A 5,983-nucleotide genomic window follows, 5' to 3' on the forward strand; every position below is an offset into this window, starting at 1 on the left:
GATCTAAACAGACAATTCTCCAGAGAAGACATATAGGTGGCCAAAAAAACATGAAAAAATGTTCAGTATCACTAATTATTAGAGAAATGCAAATCAAAACTACAATAAGGTATCACTTCACACCGGGTTTTTTTTTTATTTATTTATTTTAGTTAAAGGCTAATTACTTTACAATATTTTAGTGGTTTTGCCATATATTGATATGAATCAGCCATGGGTTTACATGACTTCATGCTGGTTAGAATGGCCATCATTAAAAAATCTACAAACAATAAAATGCTAAGATGGTGTGGAGAAAAAAGAACCCTCCTACACTGTTTCTGGGAATGTAAATTACTATAGCCACTATGAAGAACAGCTTGGAGGTTCCTTAAAACACTAAAAACAGAGCTACCCTATGACCCAGAAATCCCCCTCCTTGGCATATACCCAGAAAAAAACATGGTCTAAAAGATACATGCACCCTAATAGTCATTGCAACACTGTTTACAATTTCCAACACATGGAAGCAACCTAAATGTCCAACAACAGAAGAATGAATAAAGAAGAAATGGTACCTATATACCATGGAATATTACTCAGCCATAAAAAGGAATGAAATAACGTCATTTGCAGTGATATGGATGGGCTTAGAGATTATCATACAGCGTGAAGTAAGTCAGAAAGAGAAAGACAAACTTTGCCTAATACTGTTCATATGTGGAATATAGAAGAACTTTACAGATGAACCTAACTGTAAAGCAGAAATAGAGTCACAGATGTTGAAAACAAACATGTATAATTACCAAGAGGGGAACAGGAAGTAGAATGGATTAAGATTGGAATTTTCATATACACATTACTATATATAATAATAGATAACTTCTGAGAACCTACTGTATAGCTCAGGGAACTCTACTCAATGCTCTTTTGTGACCTAAATGGGAAGGCATTCTAAAGAAGAGTCAATATATGTATATGTACAACTGATTCACTTTTCTGTACAGCAGAAACTAACAAAACATGATTAATCAATTGTACTCCAATAAAAATAAAAATAGTTCGGATAAAGGGTTTGCAAAAAATAAAGGATGCTCAGAAAAGAGCTTTGTGTGTGAACAGGATTTTGTAAGATTGTATTAACTTTAATTAGATAAATGAATTTTGTTAGAAATAGATTGGGGCAGGAGTGGATTTGGTTTCTCTCAGTAGAGAGCAAAATTTTCTTGGCATGCTGCTGTTGATAACAAATCGTATGATTTTCCTTGCCTTTAAGTAATCTGTATTTGCTTTTTAATTCTTTTGTCACTTAAGTGAATAAGTATTGTTTCACAGTAACCTGTGATCCTATTTGACCAAGTATTTTGGAATCTTCTTGATGTTTTTGACAAACTCCCCAAACACTGAATTCTATCTGAAGTTCTTTGACCTCCAGTGAAGTTTGCGATGCTTCAGAGGAATCCTGAGGCATTGCAGAGATTTTGAAAAAGCTAACTAGAATTGTTTGGCATGAGAAAATTTACCCATTCCATCTTGTGTCACTTCCTTATCAAAGAGTAAGCTACTCTGGGCTCCTTGCTAGCCAATCTGAGCCCATTCTCTTTTGAGAGCTGGGCCAGTTTATTCTGAGGCATCCACTTGAGAGTGGAAGTGGAATTTGGGGGCTACATCTCTGCATTTTGTTTATAGGACCACGTTAGTTGTTTGTGTCTGAGTTTCAGTACTAGCATTGGCTGTTTGAGACATCTCTGGTCTCTAAGCTCTGAAGACAATATGATCCTCTCTATTGCACTGGCTTTGGCCATAGCAGAACACCAGTTGAGACTTTTCCCTTTCTGGGGAAAGAGACCTATGACCTTGGGGGATCATTTTTCATGATATAATTTGTTCTCTTGATATTTGTGTATGAGTGATCCAATCTATTTTCCATCGTGTAGTCCCTTAGGGTGTAATTTTGCAAAATGGATATCTTTAGTTATGCTCTCATGAATAAAAGAATGATCCTTTTTACTGTAATACTGTTTGACCTCAGTACTCTTGAATCTGGAGAACAAGAGTTCCTAATGGCTCTGCTATTGTATCAAAGTGAGCCTCTTGGAATTTGTTTGGCTTTTATCGTGGGTGTGTGCATGAACGTCCCGTTCTCTCTTCCTGGTTTTGACTCTTGTTACGGGGAACTTGTAATGCAAACACTGATTCTTGTTCCTCTGAAAATAAGGCATGTGAATGTGAGTGAATGATATGTTTTTTTTTCTATTACTGCTGTTTCTTATGACTAAATTGAATATTTGATAGTTTTTTTTAAGTTCTTGACTTATTTCATTTATTTAATCTGCATAAAGATCCTATGAGGTAGGAAATATTATTACATTCATTTTGCAGGTGAGAAAACCAAGGCACAGAGGAGTTAGGCAGATTCTCCAAGGTCACACATCTTGGAAGTTGCAGATAGACTGGCTCTAGTACCTGCTGTCTTTTTTTTTTTTTTTTAATTTTAATTTTTACTTTATTTTGCTTTACAATACTGTATTGGTTTTGCCATACAGTGACATGAATCAGCCACAGGTGTACATGAGTTAATAGTTTTAAAAAATCCTGGAAAATTGCTAAGGTGGAACTCTTTGGATATTCTAAAACACGCTTTTGCATGTGCAGATATAGGAAGCTAGTTTTCTAGAATGAATATACATTTGTCGTCTTGTGATTTTGAGATATAAATCAGCTACTTGAAACTTTAATCTAATCATTTATGATCCCAGAGAATGAGGGGAAAAGAGGCCTTTGTTATTTGGTATGTTAAATTACATGAGAAGCATTGTCAAATGAGTGATAAGCTTTTTCAGGTTATATTATATAGGCGAATGTTATTAATATGAAATATCTAAAACTTTGGTGTTCTGGTTATTGTAATCAAGTTTCTTTTTCTTTTTTTTTAAGTAGAAAAATCATTTTATTTAAATGGAAAAAGCTACATTAAGATCTGTAAAAGATATCAATATAATATTGTCTATACAGAAAAAAATTCAGATGTGACTAGCAGCAAATAAAAGTTACACATTTTTCTACCTAGCAGTGCAATTAATAAACATTGTAATAAAGTTAAGCCAAGTATAACAAAACCAAAACAAGTGTTTCTCCATAATCAGTACACTGAGAATTACAGTGTAAAGATCATTTCAGGTTTAAGAAATCTGCAGTCAATCGACAGAATACCCCAAGACAAGGGAGACAGATAGTTAATTCATTTCATTATCAGCTGTTGGGTTTTTTCAATACTGTTCACAGAAAAAAAATAACAAGTTGACATACATGTAGATAGAATATATTTGGTCTATACAGTAAAAAATACAAATTATAAAGTGAGCTAACAAAGAATGAAATCTGAATACATATTTATAAAACTGATGACATCTTAGATAACACATACAGTATTTTTCATATAAAAACATCTAGTTTCAGCAGAAACACAATTTGGTTGCTTTTTGGATGCATTGTAGATCTTGTAAGCTGAAGATGGAGATGTCCAAGTATCTTAAAAACCCTAATAAATGTCTTTCTCAATGCATACAAAATGATAAATCCTCTCATCACAGTCTCAAGAATATTTTTGGAAGTTTGTTTTGTCTTGCTTCAGAAATACATTTAAAATGGTAAAAACCAAAAGATTTCATGGTACAGTGAAACAGTAAACAGTGCTCAATTTCCTGCTAATGTTGAAAAAACCTAGATTTTACAGTACTCTGGTATATATGAAATTTTTTTTGACTTTACATTGCATATTTCTGAGTCCATTCTCTTGTGTGTCTGTTGTATTTTTCTTTGTCTGATTTATAGATTTGTGCGATATCTGGTACTAAGGGGTCATCTGGATTAGGGTCACAGAGAATGTATGGACAATAAAACTGTTGATACAGTCAGAGCTGTTGACTGCTGTGACCTCAGGATATCAAGACAAATACTTCCATTACTGTTTATGTTTGGATGGTAAGTTTTTGTTGTGAAAGCAGCCTTTGATGGTTTAAAAGGATAGTCTGTCGGAAAATGTACAGTGAGAAAGAAGACTCCACCTTGATATGCGATATCGGGAGGCCCCATAATAGTTGCTTGCCGGTGGAACAAATCATCTCCCACAGGTCCAGCCGAACAGTGAGCAGGTGGGTCGCGTTGTAGATCACTTAACTCTTTCTGAATCCGCTTCAGCCATGGGTCAAGGGAGGGCAGCGGGCCTGCGGGGGACGGCTGCGGGGCTCAAGGGCGTGGGGTTGGGGGGTGCTCAGATCGCTGGCTGCTCGGCTGGCTCAGCCGGGTGGGTCCCTGCTCGCTGCTGTCTGGCTCGCTCTCTTAATCAAGTTTCTCGATTGATTATGTAGTAATTAGTTGACCTTCTCTGAGTTCCGAAGGGTAGATTCAATCTGTTGTTAAAAAGAGAAGGAAGGGAATGCAGAAGCAAAGGAGCAGTCAAGAAACTACAGTGTAATCGTAAGTCAGGGTACTAGTTCTTCCTCGAGGAATATACATTGCTTACCACTTCCAGAGGGAACAAGAAAGCAGCAAGCTCAAGGGCTCAACAGGTTCCCAAGTATGGTTGCTTTTGCTCCCAGGGTGGTTTTTGAGGGTCTCCTTTGGTTCCCTCTTCTGACACTAGAACTGTTAAAACATAAACTGAGACATATTAAAAATAAACTTGAATCAGCATACAAACAACCAGACCCAAAGGAACTTCAGGGGTGTACAAAATGAGAGACTTTCTTAGGCAGAAGGGAGCAAGAATAGGAAGTTACATTGAGAAGAAAGCAAGTTGGTGTGTGTTAAGTTTCTACAGTTGTGGCCAACTCTTTGCGACCTTATGGATCATAGCCAGCCAGGCTCCTCTGTCCATGGAATTCTCGAGGCATGAATACTGGAGTGGGTTGCCACACCCTCCTCCAGGGGATCTTCCCTACCCAGGGATCAAACCTGCATCTCTTATATTTCCTGTGTTGGTAGGCAGGTTCTTTATCACTAGCGCCACCTGGGAAGACCCAGGTTGGTTATCGTAAATTTTCTTTTCTTTAATCTATTAGGAAAATTAAGGCAATTCCTGATTGACTAGTTTGAGGTTACATTTCTGGGAGAGCCAAACCTCTATGTAAGTCTTGGTTTGGTAAGTGGAGTTTCACATAAGTGACTCCATTTGGGGCTTGCTGTCTTGTTTTTAAGAGTGGTTAGCCATAGACTCTTAAAATATTACATATTTCCCTTACATAACTGATAGTCTCTCATTATCATAAACTGTGTACAGATTCCATGTCCTCTGTAATTCCCAGGTGGCATTAGTGATAAAGAACACATCTGCCAATGCAGGAGACAAGAGATGCGGGTTGGATCCCTTGGTTAGCAAGAGCCCCTGGAGAAGAAAATGGCAATCCCCTCCAGTATTCTTGCCTGGAGAATCCCATCAACAGAGAAGCCTGGTAGGCTACAGTGCCTAGGGTCGCAAAGAGTCAGACACAACGGAGTGACTTAGCAGGCAGAATTTGTTCACCTTTGTGAACTCCACTGCCTAGCACTGAACGTGGCACATCAGGTAGAGAACTTGCAAACTCACTCACAGAGCATGCTGCCTCGTTGTGTTCCATTATTATATCTGATGAAAGGGAGCATATATCATATGTATCCAAGCAGATATACATAAAAATACATATAAATACATTAGCAGTACAAATAATTTTTCTGAAGCCCTTCTATTTTGTTGGATCTAAGCTCTGAGGACCTCAGTAAATAATGTGCTTTTGTGTTCTTAAGCATATATATATATATATATATATATATATATATATATATATAGGCTTCCCAGGTTGTGCTAGTGGTAAAGAATCCACCTGCTAATGTGGGAGATGGAAGAGACATGGGTTTGATCCCTGTGTAGGGAAGATCCTGTGGAATAAGAAATGGCAACTCATTCCAGTATTCTCACCTGGAAAATTTCATGGGCAGGGGAGCCTGGCGGGCTACAGGCCATGAA

The 5,983-nt window shown here is 37.3% G+C and overlaps 1 pseudogene; it reads right to left on the minus strand.

The window, feature by feature from the left end:
• Nucleotides 1-3,734: 3,734 nt before the first annotated feature.
• LOC120866690 lies at nucleotides 3,735-5,597 on the minus strand (annotated as a pseudogene).
• Nucleotides 5,598-5,983: the final 386 nt, after the last annotated feature.

This window comes from Oryx dammah, unplaced genomic scaffold, assembly GCF_014754425.2.
Source record: "Oryx dammah isolate SB20612 unplaced genomic scaffold, SCBI_Odam_1.1 HiC_scaffold_8, whole genome shotgun sequence".
In the NCBI taxonomy this organism is placed as follows: domain Eukaryota; kingdom Metazoa; phylum Chordata; class Mammalia; order Artiodactyla; family Bovidae; genus Oryx; species Oryx dammah.